At 29.7% G+C, this 16,377-nt stretch overlaps 1 protein-coding gene across 2 annotated transcripts in view; it reads left to right on the top strand.

Moving 5' to 3' along the window:
* LOC117167461 (D-beta-hydroxybutyrate dehydrogenase, mitochondrial) overlaps positions 1-16,377 on the top strand; it is an 85,445-nt gene that overhangs the window by 7,244 nt on the left and 61,824 nt on the right. Inside the window, exon 1 of one of the 2 annotated variants that reach the window (XM_033352417.1) lies at positions 10,889-11,184. The exons of the other annotated variant lie outside the window; for it this stretch is intronic. The gene's annotated coding sequence lies outside the window, so the exon portion shown is untranslated. Of the gene's footprint in view, positions 1-10,888; positions 11,185-16,377 lie in introns of those variants that run through there. 2 annotated transcript variants of the gene reach the window in all.

The following is a 16,377-nucleotide window of genomic DNA, read 5'->3' as shown; positions in this document are numbered from 1 at the left end:
CGAAAATGTGACGTCAAACGTGGCAAATACGAATATTAATAAAAATGGTTTGCAATGCTTGAAAAAATGAAAATTAGTTATTTTAAACAGTATTTTATTCTATTTTTTTCAGACTTTATCACTATTCGCACTATTCGCACTATTTGGTTGAAATTTTGGCTACTTGGTTGAAGGTTGAACTACTTTGTAAACAGTTTATTTGATTGTTTGGAGATTTAACTATGTGGTTGAAAAATTCGCTTCTTTCTGCTTGAAAATTAATTTTTTCATCTGAAAATTTAATTATTTAATTATTCTTAGAAAAAATACTGTTTTATTTGAGAATTCAGCTGTTAAATTTTTGATTGAGAATTCATCTTTTTCTTATAAATTCGACTGTATTTTTATTTCAAGGTAAAAATTTTCTTGTTGTTAAAATATCAACTACATTACGTTTCTCTTTGAGAATTAATGATTGTTTATTGAAAATTAATTCTTTTGTTGAATATTCATAACTTAAGCGGACTTTTCAATAACAGATTCGGTTAAAAAAATGTTCTCTTTAGCTTAAAAATGCAACTATTTTAATGAAGATTCGTTGTTTTTCTTTTGGTTGTAAAAATTCGTCGTCTTAGCTGCAAAATTCAATTATTTTTTTTGAAAATACATTGTTCCTTCTTCGCCGAAAATAAATTTATTTAAGAAAAAGTTTAAGTACTCTCTTTTTCGTTAAATATTGATTATCTTTTATTCAAAATTTACCTCTTTAAATTTTAACTAAAATTTCATATTTCTTGGTTTGCAATTGAACAATTTGTTAAAAATAATATTTTTTGTGTTGAAAACTAATTTTTTAAATAAAAATTTAAATATTGCGTTATATATTGAAGATTGATGGATTTTAGTTGAAAATGCAAGTATTCTGTTCAAAATTGAATTATTTTGTTGAAAACTTGACTGTTTTGTTGACAAATCTTAATTTTTGATAGAAAATTAAACTGTTTGATTTAAAGTGCTACTGCGCTTGTTTGCATTTTAAACTTTTCGTTCAGAAATTCCACCCTTTGGTTGAAATTTCAACTTTGTAGGTAGAAAATTCATTTATTTGATTAAAAATTCAATTATTTTGTTAAAAACCATCCGTTTGGTTCCAAGGTTTTACTGCATTTTTGCAAATACAACAATTTTGTTGTAAAAATTCAAATAATTGTTTGTACATTTATCTTTGTGGGTCGAAAATTTATTTATTAAAAATTGCACTCTTTTGTTAAAAGTTTATCTTTGTGGGTTGAAAATTCAACTTATGAATTAAAAACTCATCCGTCTTTATCAAAAGTTTAAAGACTTTGATGCAAATATACCAATTCAGCTGATATATATTTCTGTTATTAAAAATTCAACTATTTGTTTGAAAATTAAAGGTTGCAGTTCGAAAATTCAGCTATATGGTTAGATATTTTATAAAGGTCAAAACTCATATTTATTTTTTGTTGAAAGTTCAACTAGTTAGTCAAAACATTATTTTTCTCATTTAAAAATTTAAGCTGAAAATTCATCACTCTTGGGAGAAAATGAACATTTTATGATTGAAAATGCAACTATTTTGTTGTGAATACAATATATTTTGACCAGAAATCTTAATTTTTTGATATTGAATCAATATGGTAGATATATACATTGATCTTAGTTAAAAGGATTCACTTCTCTATTTTCATGAAAAATCACCCTATTTACCATCGCTTAAGAGCATTTTTGACTTTAAGGTCTGTTAAATGATTATGTTGGTATGTTTTTGTTTCATTTTAGACGCTAATCAAATGAAATCGAAGACAAAATTTTGTTAGAAAAGGATTTGTGCAGTTTTTAAACTGCCCCTAAAAACAAGATTAGCCTAAATTGAAAATGCTGCTTTAATCAATTATAATATAATTGATTCAAGTATGTATATTATATGAAGTTCACAGTAGAAAAATTAATATGGCATTCCTTTGAAACCGGGATCCTTTTACAAAAATTCTTTTAAAATCTAGTTTGCGATTTCACAAATATAATCTGTTTTTTCGTTTTGTTTATTTTGCTAACATTAAATTGAAAAATGATACCCAGTGGTCGATTACGATTATGTTGTATCATATTCCACATCTTCGATTTTACATTCCATAATTATATTTTTTTATTCTACTCAGAGCAAAATAAAAAATTGTGAATGAATGAAAAAAATGGTGGAATGTGAAATGTGAAATGTAAAATGTGGAATGTGAGATATGAGAATCGTAATCGACCCCCAGATAGCCAACTAAAATCATTCAAGGGGTGCATTGTTTCGAATGATACAAACTTCATTCTAGTTGAAAACCTAAAAGTGACTTTCATCCACAAATCGTGTTTTTTTAATCAGATTGGCGGATCAATTGAAAGTGAGATTGGTTTGTTATGTGAATTTATTTCATATAAAATTTAGTCCTATCAAAGAATTTCGAGTTTTTACTGTTTTGAATGATAAAAATAAAATGGTATATAAAATTATCTGAACAAAAAGAAGGCAAAATGTAATCTTTGATTGTATCTTCTTTTGCTATCAGAAATCATGGTGCATAAGATATAAAACGTCTTACATGCACGGAAAACCTAGCGATAAATAATAAACAAACGTTGGGACACGCCTGTATATAGTCTGAATAAGTGTCATTGTAACAACAATGCGAAGGTTTTATTATGGTATTATACACCGATGAGAGCAACCTGCAACACCCTTGGAAAATCCTTGAATTACATCGGGCAGGTAATCCATACGACAATTGGTTTAGCCGTCAAGCGTCAGCCAGATAAGTGGAGTTTCTCTTTGTTTTACTAGGAAGAATGGCAAGAAGAACAATTAGATTTTCTTAATGGCCAATAAGAAGTTCATTGGACTCAATTGCAAAGCTCCATTTATATTTCCAGTGAGTTCGTAACTTTCCACCTTAAAATGCAAGTGTACGCCAACTGCAAAAGTAAAACTTAATGCACAATTTAAAATTTGAACTAAAGAATGTTTACAAAATTGAAGTTTTTAAATTACTGAAGTTTTACAAATTGAGCCACGTGTAATTTTATCTGAGTGAATTATATTTTTTTATATATTGAAATTTCTGTAAGAGGTTGGAAACAGTGGGGGCAGGATTATGCCTATGTTAAACATTCACTTTAGAAAAAGCCTTAAATAGTTGTAGGAGGTAGGTCGTGAAATTTAAAGAATTACACGTAAGTTACATACAGACCCTTAGAAAAGTAAACCTTTTGAATTTTAATATTTGCATGACCGCAAAAATTGGCATTATGCACAATTTGAAATTGAAATCTGGAAAATTGTATATATTTGAGCTTCAAACTTTATTTTTCCATTTAAAATTTCTGTTCACACATAGAAAAAAATTTGCTTAATAACCTTTAGGGCCCCTCCGCCCTGTTACAAGAAAGTAGAACAGTTCCACAACTGTAATTTTCGGTTAAAACTTGTACAGAAATGTTGAAAATCTAACAATAAATATTATTACATACAAATAACAATTTTTCTTGTGTTTTCTTGTAGAAAAGTAAAAAATATCGGTAGAAGACAAATTTCTACAATTTGGTCTGACTTTTTACAATTGATTTTTGTTTTAAAAGACGACAAGGCGTTACAGACAGCTAAAGTATTTTACGTTTTTAAATGTTGACATTTGACGTCATAAAACACATTTAATTTTATGTAAATTACTGCGCAAAAGTAAAAATCTCTAAAGTGCAATATAAAATTTCACATAGTTTGAGTGTAACATTTTTGTACATGAAAATATTTTCCAAATATCCAATATCTATCAACCATAACTTCAAAGCAGAGGAACACATTTTTAGAAAAAACTACAAAAAACTGAATCCGTTTTTAAGAGTAACCTACAAATAAACACTATAAAGACAAGAAAAATAAAAGGTTAGTATAACTTTTGTCTATTTTTCGGATGAATTTTGTACTTCTTTGGTGTATTCTTGTAGTTCAGTAATTTATATAACTAATCGCTTTTATGAAGAAAGTTGCTGTGTTTAAAATTTAAAGGAACGTTAGAATATTAAGAGATAATAATCGAAATTAGAAACATTTTGGGTTTTTAAGGATGATTATTATCTTTTGTAGAGAAAGGATCCTTACTGAATGAGAAAAATTTTTCGCTGACAATCTGTAATATTCTATAGCTTCTTTTAGTTGTGTTTGTATGTAAATTCTGGGAGAAAATTAAAATAAAAATAAAATACAACAAAATAGAAAAAAAGCACAAAATTCGTTCGAATAATAGACAAAAGTTTTGGGGCAGTTCCAAAAAGTACGTACGTCCAATTGATTGGAAACTAAGTATATCCACGTATTTTAACTCACTCCCCGACTAAAAATGCTTCGACTTGGTTATGTCTTGAGTTCGTCTCCAAGGCATCGATGTCGGGCTGCGTTTCAAAACTGAGTCGAGACATATGCCTTCGTCTTACTTTTATAACCACGACAGGTAAAACGCGTTTACTTGTCTCAAGTCGAGCCTTGTCTTGGCTGACATTATCGAACCTTTTTTGGCTCATAAATTTGACTAAAATTGATTAACGAAAAATTTGTAATTATTAAATTAGTTATTTTTAATTTAAAACTTCAGAATCGGTGGGTCTAAACGAGTATAACTTATAAAAATTTTCTTAAAAAAAAAAATAATTGTAACTAACTAATTAGTAACTTTCTTTTTGTTAGGGCAGGTATACGCTCGAAGTTATAAACTACACGTGTTAGAGTCACAAAAATTCGACTCAAGGGATAAATTTATGGGTTCAATACATAAAAAATTGTCTCCAAGACATAAATTAAAGTCTGGTTCCGTCTCAAAACTAAGTTATGCTTAAGTCGAACTTTTTGACTTCAGCATGTCTTGATTGATACATTTTTAGTACACGAAAATTTGATTTTCAAGGTCAAAACACCAAAAAACGTTTGTTTTTTCATATTTTCAGTATATTTCGATAAATTTCCGTTTGAGAGGAAAAAGTCTAAAATAAGAATTGTGGCTCTCGAAAAATGCCCCTGTGACTGGTCACACAACTAGCGTAAGTCACATACCTTCCTCTTTTAAACGTATTGTGGTAGTCAGGAGTGGCAAAAGTCTCATTATAAGCAGTTCGGCACTTTATACCACCATTTTCCTTTTTTCTGCACTAACTAATGTTTTTTTCGAAAAAATGTATAACATGAAAGATGCATTTTTAAGTCATCTATATAAATTCAATTGTAAAGCTTTTTTGTAAAATTTTGATATTTAATTAAATAAACACTGGGTAAATCTATTAATCCAAATTATAACCATTGCTCAATTGTCTGGAACGATTGCATGATGCGCATTTAGTGTGTACAACTGCTTTCTAAATATGGATCAGTGAAAAAATCACTGATTAAAATAGTAGTTAGACATTTCACTGATTAATCAGTGATCTCGGACTTATTTATTAATCAGTTCAGGAACACCAGGGTAAATCATGTGAAGCATAACCTCTAAATTGTTAAGTTAAGTGTTGTCGTTACACTTTCACTTAAGTAGCAATAAGAATTCCTTGATGAAATTCATTTTTTTATTTTCAGGCTGTAATTCTGTTGAATTAACCACGTGAAAAGTATATTCTAAGTCGTATAGGAAATACTTACTTAACGGGTGTGTACATGAAAGTCCAATATTGAAATTAAAGTAATATGTTGGATTGTTTGTCATTTAAAAGCATCAAAACTTTTCACCTTTTTTAATATTTGATCATATTTATGGGTTTTAGTTTTTTACGATGATTCTTTGATTGAATGTACTAAAATATTATTTTATTACGATTGCTAAATTGATATAGTGCAGTGCTGCCAAACCTCAAAAGTGGTTACTTCACTGAATCAATAAGTAACCTTTCACTGATTGTCAGTGACCCATTTCTAGCTATTTGAAACAGTGAAATTTCACTGATTCAGATTTAAAAAGTGCTCAGTAGATCTTTATATTTTTTCTGTTGAAATTTCCATAAATTTGACTCTGTTCAAATTTCACACAATTTATGGTAACGGTTATTGGACAAATTTTCTCCATGTACGCGTGATGATTTTTAATTTAATTTAATAATAGTGAGAGTAACAGTGTTTTAGAATCGATAACGAATTATTTTATCCTGAAGAAGAATATACACGTATTACTCACGTACTAAAGTACATTGCGATTATTCATATTTAATGCAGACGTATAATTCCCTTTTCATGTTGAAAAAAAATTCGAATATCAGACATTATTGATCTGATAATTAAATTTTAAATTAATTAAACCTTTAGTGTATTAATTTGACTACACATGAAATATTTTGTAGGCGTTTTGGTAGATAAGAAACGACATCAAAATTTCCTATTTTTCGAAAAAATATCACGATTGAATTAGGGGCAAAATGTGAAAATACAACACTGGTTCTCTCAGAGAAATCTCCTCTCGTGCAAAAGCATTTTCTTGACGTAAATTGAATTTCCTCCCAAATTTAAGGTTGAGAGGATTTTCGTTTGCCTCAACAGGAATTCCCTTTGCACCACAAATTTTCCATATGCTACTAACTTCGCCAAATATTACATGCAAGAGGACGATCTTTTTGTTTTAAGACAACTTTTCTCTGAGTTTTCAAACATGATTGGTTGAAAGTTATGAAGGGTGGTCTTTGAAATTTTATATTATTTTGCAATAAAAAAAGACATTTTACGTCGAAATGTGCATATGTGCAAAATTTTGAATAGATACATGAATTTTTCGACCCTAGAGTTTCCTATATCTATGTATTTCAAACGTTTCGAGTTTTTGGGTCGACTAGTAGGGTAAAGGGGGGCAGCGCCAACCAGTGTGGCAAAGGTAATTTTCCTTATAGCATGGCTATTATTTAATAATTTTAGTTCTACTTTCCATCAAATAAATCCATTTCATCACAGAGATTTTGTTACTTACTAAAATCTTGAAAATTGACGTTGCAAGAGAAAAATTATACAGAAAACAGTTTTTACCACGAAAAAATGGAAGTTTCGCTGACAGAAATATAAAGTTTTCAACTCTATTGACAATACTTACCGTATAAAAATGTGAGATTTTGACAGATAAAATAATATCGCACAATCTAATTATATTAATTAGACGTAATTCAAGTCCAAAATATAATATATCTCACAAATAAGTGAGCCTTGGCCAGTGGGGCAAGCATGACGAAAATAATATTGACAAGTGCTTAGGTGAAACACGTGTCACAAGTTTCGTCGATAAATGATCGGCAATGTAGAACAGCAACTTATCTTGTGGGCTACATGGAAGAAACTATTAAATATTATTAAGAGATATAGGAAGTCACAGAAACACGAGAGCCTGCGTGAAAAAATGCATAGACATAAAAGAAGCTAGAGAAGTATGCCAGGACAGGAAAGTATGGCGGCAAATAGTTAATAAAAAGAGTGTCAGTAGAGTGAATGACGCTTAAAACAAAAGACCTTGGCCACTAATGGAACCAAGTGGGGAACCTTACATAACGACTTCGTGAGGTTCTTCGCTTGGGGTGATTGCTAGAGAGATTGATCAGCAACCTGGGTCGGAGCAGTATTGCGGAACGAACGTGTTATTTACTTAAATAGCACGAGGTGTAATTATCAATCCGGTCGGTATGCAGTTGTCTTGTATTGGTACAGTAGAAACATTGCGTAAATTCCGTTTCCAGCAAAATGTCAACGAATAAGAGGTTATATTACAGCTATCTCTGTTTTTATTCAAAATAACTTATTCTTCTTGTTGGGTATTTTTAAAGGTAATTTTTTCAGTACATGAAATACCACAGAAGCAAACCATCATACTTTCTTATCTTTAAATGTTTTGATTTTCATAAAAAGCTGCAGACGGCTTTGTCCTCAGGTGAGGGGCAAAGCCGACGAAATACAGCATGTTAGAAATAATTAAATTACCAAATCATTGTTTTTTTGATGTGATTAATACTTATAGAAATATAATATAATATAATGTAGAACTCGAAATGAGAAAAAACTGGATCAATTGAACATCTTATTAACTTAAAAAAAAACATTGACGGTTAACTTGTTGGCGCTGCCCCCCCTTACCCTACATCTCCTTTTTTTATTCCGAAACTTGTTCGGGAGGACTGGACGCAGCTAAACGAAAAATACTTTTGAATTTGTTTCCAGAATATCCAGGTGAAATCTTTTTACTTTTTTAAAACCATTTTGAACCATTTTTAATAATAACATTATTTTTAGGTTATAGAATTATTATAAACAAACTAAGCGTCTAAATGCAAAAACGAAAAAAATGTTGATTCGTATTCAAAATGCCTAGGAGCTACTATTTGCAAACAAAGGATATGATCAAAATGAAAAAAATTCTCTGGATTCTTCTCGAAAAAATCTAAATGCGCTTTTCTTAATATTTAATATTTCGGAGGGGAATCCGTAAGAAATAATATAATTATTTAAAGATGGTTAAAATGGTTTCGGTTTATGGGTCAGACGGTTGATTTGTTTATCATTAATTTAAAAAGTTTGAATTTCACAGATGTAGAAAATTTCAGGGTCGAAAATTTTCTCCTATTACTGTATAATAGAGATTAGTGTGATCAGAAAAGCTTTATAATAGACAGATGTAATTGGTAATGAACATCATTTTCAAATATTCATTCTTTCATGAGTGCTCCGTTCCCGTGCCCCTCGTATAAGTTTTGACGGAAAAAGTGCTTCGGTTTAAACTTTCTAAGCGTTTCACATTGCATCAAGTGGTATTATCGCACTAGTCTGATATTTCTATATAAATATATGTGCAGAACAATTGCTCAAGCCGTGCCATGTAAATTCTTTATCAATCATTGAACTTCCTGTGAAGACATTATGAAATTATCGGCAAATTTTTTTATTTTAATAAGTTAACAAAAATTAATTGTCTTAACTTGTTTAAATTTAAAAAATTTTTGATCTCTTCAAAATATTTAAAATTAAATAATTAATATATAAGATATTCTTTATGTTCCTGTGATTATACTTGGTCACTTGAATATATAAACATTCTTTGAAACAAACTTTATAATCCTTTTACCTTCTTTCTAACTTATAAGCTCTATCCAATGTCTGTCCCTGGAAAGTTTTGAAGACTTCAGAGAACTTTTTCATGACCTGAAAACTCCTGGAAACTCTTGAGTGAACCTTGGAATAAAAATTTTAAAAAAATGTATTCTTCATTTCCTTATATTTATCATATAATATAATGGGTCAACAAAACGAAAAATCTCGTAAAAATTTTTATTTTGCAATGAAATTTGTGTGTCCCAAGAGATAATGAGCCACATTGAAAAAAATATTCTTTTAATTTATTACATATGTACGTTCAAACAAATCTCCAAATAAAAAAGAATTAGTTAATTTATATAATGTTTTTAGATTCTGAATTAATAAAAAAGATATCTTGTCCTACATAAGTTAACTTTTTACATGTTCTGGAGAATTAAAAAAATTTGAATTAAAAAATATTTAATTGAACAAAAATATTTTCGAACAGTACATATAGTACAAAAAACATTACCTGGGTCTAAAAATGAGCCCTTAAGCAAAGGGGGTTTGCAGTAATAATAATAATAAACCATATAATAACAGTTTGACTGAAAATAAAAACGTATGACGTAATCATTACAATGTCTTTCTGCTATAAATCTAATGATTAATACTTACGCCCTGCATTTTTTCTATTACAAGCTTAAAAAAGTCTATGCAATTTTATATAAAGCTTATAAAAGCTAAGATTAAGCTTATTAGAGCTTATTTTAGAAAACTTTCTTCCACCGGAAAAATAGTAAAAAAAAATGAAGTTGAAGTTAAGTTCTGGTTATCACTAAATTTTCGAAATTGTATTTTAGTTTCACATATAGTGCTCAATTTTACAAGTTAAATTTTTAGATTTAATGATTTAATATTTTGAAGTTTTCTATGCAAATAGTTTGAAAAGAATGGGCTATAAATCAGAAAAGGTCACCCAAGTTATGTGCTGATTTATTTTCTTAAAATACGTTAATTTTAAGAAAAGAGAATTCTGTCAAAAATATGTATTTTTAATGAATTTACATACAGGATTTTTATCTCAGATCAGTATTTTTCTATATATTTACAGAAATCTAGTTAAAACCAAAAAATATAAAATAAACTTTATTTATTTATCTTTTCTTTCATCAAATAGGGGCCATAATAAGTTAATCTTATTGTATAATCTTTAGGAAGTATACTCAAAAAACGTTTATATTTTGAACTGGGTCATTTGACATCTTAGGAATTTTTTATTTTCCGTCTTCTATTAATAACTTGAATATTTGTATCTCTTTAATTTATAATTAATCAATTTCGTAATGAGTTTAAAAATTAATATTATTTCAGGTAGAAATTAATAAATTTGCAGTGAAAGCTAAACATCAATTGATTGTTTTGTAAAATATACACGTGAAATATCAAAATGAATCAGCAATAACGATAATTTTACTTTTTCAGTCCACGCCTCTGGATCTCTTTAGGTTTCCGAAAGCGTACTAAATATTCAGCGAATAAATGATCTAAAAATAAAAATGGAAATGTTGACGGAATCTTTAGCATCACACACGGTGAAATGGCACATCCTATAAAAATATGCAAATCTCGTTTCGAAATAGATCTCGCAATTAATTGAAAACCGGTTATGTACATCCAGTTCACTTAGTGGGTTTTATCAGGCGAAAAAGTTGATAGAACCAGTGCACATTACTGCAGTTTGTGTAATCATTATGTAAATGCCACTTGACACACCTGAATTAGCACTATTTACCTTTTGCGCTCGGTCACTCGCGGTCAGCCCGGAGTCGGTATCGGTACCGTTGCATGTTTCTTGCGAGTCGGCTCGCGAAAAGCATTACATGCAGTACACTGGCCTCCTTGTCTCTATATAGTATATGTCATATATCTATATTTGTTGGCGAGTCTTCCGCGAAACCGGTGTTATTATCAGGAAACCATTATGCTTTGAAGGTGTACTGTACTCGTATCGAACCAAGAAGTGAGACACCGAAATTGGTTTTAGCCTCTGTGGTCAAGCAGACAAGTCACGGTTATAACGTACATACGCATGGTTGGTCAGCAAGTCCGTTAAACATGTGAGTTTACGCATTCTTGTTTGTCAACATTCTTCTTTTTTATGCAGACTCTTCACTTCCGAGTTGGCTTCACCGACCAACAAAGAATATGCATCAGGGTGCCTCGTGAAATTACTTTTTTTAGATTTTGTAAAACCTTCTATCAAACATTTCTTTCTCTTGTTGAGAAAATGATTTAATATTTTCAAGATTAAAACACACACGCACACACACAAATATATATATATATATATATATATATATTATATACTTACTGGCAGCAATTTCTACTGTTTCAAAAACATATAAGCAATTTTTTTTACAATTAAAAAATGTTTTTCTTTTCTTCAAAAAATTTAAATAATCGACACATTTTGGCAAAGTCAGTGGTTCCTTATTTTTTATATTTACTAGCATTATCGAAGTTTGTCGACTTTAGGGGGAAAATAATTCTCAATTCAAAATAAAAATTTATAAAAAATTTATATTTTTAGTGTTTTTTGTTCTCTTTTCAAATGAAAAATTCAATGAAGAATGAAAAATGTTATATTTTATATCTTAACTAAAACTATTCTGATATTTATTCAAAAAAAGTTAGAAAGTAAACCAAGAAAGATTATTCCTGATACGGAATAAGAATTTTTCTCGAGAATTCTTGATAAGAATGATAAAGATTATTTAAGATTTTAGAAAGATTTTAGGTTTTTTTTTTTAAATTCGATTAAGTTTAAAAGACGGAAATATGTATAGGTGTGCCCAAATTCAGTGAGTGCATTCCAAATATTTTCGATGAGCCTAGGCGCATCGTAAAAAGATATTTAGGACTTTCAGAAGTTTAACAGAAATTTAAATATTATTTTTATATATTAAATTATTCATATTTTCAAATATAATTCTGATAAATACAATAATATGACAAGTCTAATGAAACCGTCGTATTTCTAAAAGAATTTCCGAAAAAAGTTGTTTCAATTGACGATTTACAGCCCAATATACAGTCGCTCAAAGTTACCGGGTTAGGCTAACCCATTTGCGTACAGCAGGTAACATTTTTATAGTCGCTACACTGATGCTCAATTATTTTAAACATTTTCAAACGCTAGCGCAAGTGTTCCTCAGTTTTTTATTCTTATATTAAAAAATTTTTCAGGAAAAGAAATAATATTTTCTAAGGCTTTCATCATTTAAAAAAAGTAAGAGATTAATTTGACTCCCTGAATTCAATTTTATTATGAAATCACAAATTTGAGGGTATTTATTACCAACATAAAAACCGAGAAAGTAACCTCTTAATATTTTTTATTTAATCAGGAAAAAATAAGTTATCATTTGCTTGCCAGAATTAAGCAATTTCCGAATTAAGGTTTTCGAAAATCTAAAAAAAAAGGGGTCAATCATAAGGCACCCTAATATATTCCTATCCATAGGCGTGAAAAGTGAGGATTACTACTTTTAAAATGCTAAAAAGTATTGCAGACAATCCAGATATTATTTTAAGGTAATTCAATTTAGTTCACTGGGCAGTAATTCCCCGAGAAAATTTTATTACAAAATCGATTAAAACCCTAAAAACAGTTTAAGCACATGCCTTGTGGCGCGGCGCGGATTTTGGATATGGCCCGAAGGACCATTGTTTTTTCGAGCTTAATAAAGATATTTAAAAGCAATCGCACACACTAATACAGAATGTACTGTGCTTTTTTAAAAACAATTTTGTAAGATACAGGGATATGTTACTTTTTTATATTATAACTGATATAAAATATTTTAATCTCAAACGTGTATATTATTCTTGAATAACTGTGTAAAAATACTTTATTGTGTAAAATGATATGTAGCGGTAAAAATAAAACTGCGATCAGTTTAATGACATCTCTTTTTGCAAGTGACTCTATTTCAAGTTTTGACGAACAAAGAAGGGATCGTCCATTATTTGCTTTCAAGAACTTCGAAGATCAGTAATTGTAAAACACGCCTACATTCCTCAGATGCTACGTAAGTCGAGTATCCATACATTCTGAGATTTCTTGTGGCCCCCTAACAATACTGAGCGTCTATATATTCATGTGACAGCCTGTTAAATCGCTTGCTTGTTTTTGCTAAAAAAAATATCTCTATTCACCCAGGTGTTTAATCTTTGAAGGGCATGTGATACTTACAGTTTCCCCGGCTTTTTTCCACAAAAATGAAAATTTTTAAAAACTGAATTCGGAGATGCTATAAAATATCATAACCAACGCCCCGGACTCTTTTTTGAGGGATAATAACAAAAAAATTCTTGTGTTAAATAAAAATTTTGCATATGCATTATTTTGAGGTTACGTCGTTTTTCATCTCTGCCTTTCCGATAATCTGGAAATCATTTATGAAATAAACTTTTTTGATTGCCTGCAAACAAGGTTAGTTCCGGGAGATTAGTTACTATGTTTATTTGCAAGTCCAAAGTTTTCGGCCAAAAATATTGTGTAGTTTGGAAGTAACGGTCGGGTGAATTGTAACACACATAACCTTGTGATACACACGCACGTCGTTAGCAGTATAAAAATTTTTTTGATAAAAAAGAAAACACAAAAAAAGTGTGTGCGGACGTCCGTTAGCATGTTCGCTATCATTTCTCAGATTTTTAAGGTAAAATATTTCTTATCCTAGGAAAAAAGCCGGGGGATTCTAACACTGAAAAAATCGATACTATTTCCTAAGCGCTATGTAAATTAATCACATTGTGCTAAATTAAAACTTTTTTGAATTAACCCACAAAAAAAGTGTGTGCGGACGTCCGTTAGCACGTTCGCTATCATTTCTCAGATTTTTAAAGTAAAATATTTCTTATCCTAGGAAAAAAGCCGGGCGAATCTAACACTGAAAAAATCGATACTATTTCCTAAGCGCTATGTAAATTAATCACATTTTGCTAAATTAAAACTTTTTTGAATTAACCCACAAAAAAAGTGTGTGGGACGTCCGTTAGCATGTTCGCTATCATTTCCCGAATTTTTAAGACAAAATATTTATTATTCTAGAAATAAATCCGGGGGAAGCTAAGACTGGTAAAATCGACAATTTTTTAAGTATCACATGCCCTTAATATCTGATCACTTGAGCTTCAATACAGTACAGCACAATTAATTATACTTAATTGGTCCAAGACCCGTAGGGCTTCTAGTTGCTCATAAACTATAAAACATAAATTATTGTCCCTAAAATCCACCGAAGCGCCTTTTCCATAAGCTCTATACTTTAATCAGTAATGTGGAATTCTGCCACTTATCAGTGAAAATCGTTGTTGTTTTGATTCAGTGATCTATTTCCAGCCATTTGATTCAATAAGATTGCGTTCTGAATCAGTGACAATTTTTACTTTCACTAATTTGATTCAGTGGTCTAATCTCCCACTGATTCAAATAGGTTCTTAACGCCTTTATTATAATTGGTTATAAAATTACATATATTCTTTCATTCATATTCGCTTAACCTTGCATTTTAATTTTGACACACTTCCACATAGCATTTAAATTTTTAAAAAATGTAAAAATAATAAGTATTTTAAAAAATGGCATTACAAAGTTTTATGATATTTAATTTGACCCCCCTTTAAAAAAAAAAAACAAACAAATTTTCAACAAAATAATTGAATCCTTAACCAAAACATATTAATTTTCAAGCTGACAGTTGCATTTTTAATAAAAAATGATGAATTTTCAATCAAGAAGATTAATTTGCTACCGAAAAGGCAAATTTTCATCAAAATACTACATAAACTTTCTACCAAACAGTTAAATTTTCATCTGAAAAAAGATTAATTTTCCACCAAAAATTAAATAGTTACATAATCAATTAAAAAGTATAATTCCATTCACCAGCGCAGAAATTTAGAAAGGGCTCTAGTAGGGACTTTGCTAGTTTACCATATCTCTCGTCGGGATCTAGTGGGGAAAACTATTCGGGGCCCCATCTAGTAGGGTTCTAGTGGGGTCAGCCCGCCTACAATTCAATTGAAGAGAAGAGCCCCTGCTACTGGCAGCCAGTACTTTTATCCGTTCATCATCATACGACTGTATACGACCCGATTATCATTTATATTTTCAAAAATTGAAATTTCATTTAAACATTTTGGGTAATTTTAACACCCACTACTGCTATACTCTAACGATATGACAGAAAAGGTATTAAAAAAATAAATATTAATTTATTTGCGAGTATTTTTACTTTAAATATTAATGGTCCTATCTATAGTGAATTCACATATTTCATTCTTAAAAATTATATCTCAAATAGAATTTCTAGCGTTACGGAGTATCGAACCTACATATCTATACCTAAATCTGTCGCCTAGCATTCGGGAGTCTTAACCACTGCGCTAAAGCGACAAGTTGAAACTTGATGAAAAAGTCATCCTCATAACCTACAGATTAAAAAATATAAAGCTGATCAATATTTTTTGCAATGGCATTCGGTTTTATCTATGACAAATTAAAGTGTGAACATTTTTTAAGTTTTACTACTTTAAAAGCTTGCACTAAAATAACAAAAATGGGTGGAATGCGGTGTGTTACTCCTGCATGTAAATATCAGGTTATGACAGCTCCTCCAAAAAATTTAATTTCTTTTATGTGCCAGAAGGCAAAGAAAATGTTAAAGTCTGACAAAATGCCATCATAAGAAAAAATTTGTTGTAAAACCCGAATGTGGCATGCGCGAGACATTTTTTTTACACAAGATATTTTGTGGGAGCGAAACACGATTTCAGAGGATGGAGTCACTGTTCTGGAAGTTGCAATAATTGATTGTTGTTTAATTTAATCGTCTTAATATTAGTGTTGTTTATATAATAATTGGCAATTCATGTTTTAATATTATTGTTTGAATTGTTTGTGAGACATAAAATAATATCATTACATATAATTATCTTCATTTCAAACAAGAAAATCACGCAGAAATATAAAAATTGCAATAAGTACAGTGTGCATATTTGCATGAAAAATATGAAACATTTCATCTTTATCTAAAACGATATTTTGATTTTTAAACATTCTTTCGTTGAATTGTAAAAAAAAATAATAAAAACTATATATTTTAATAAAAATTATAGAAGATTTTATCTTAAACTGAAACTACGAGGGTGGATTGATAAGTTTCCGGCCTGACCAAGGAAAACAACGTTTTTAAGAATTTTTTTTTTTTATTTCTCAACATAATCTTCTCCAAGGCTGATAC

This window comes from Belonocnema kinseyi, chromosome 2 (assembly GCF_010883055.1).
Source record: "Belonocnema kinseyi isolate 2016_QV_RU_SX_M_011 chromosome 2, B_treatae_v1, whole genome shotgun sequence".
In the NCBI taxonomy this organism is placed as follows: domain Eukaryota; kingdom Metazoa; phylum Arthropoda; class Insecta; order Hymenoptera; family Cynipidae; genus Belonocnema; species Belonocnema kinseyi.
This window is presented reverse-complemented; position numbering and strand designations above follow the sequence as displayed.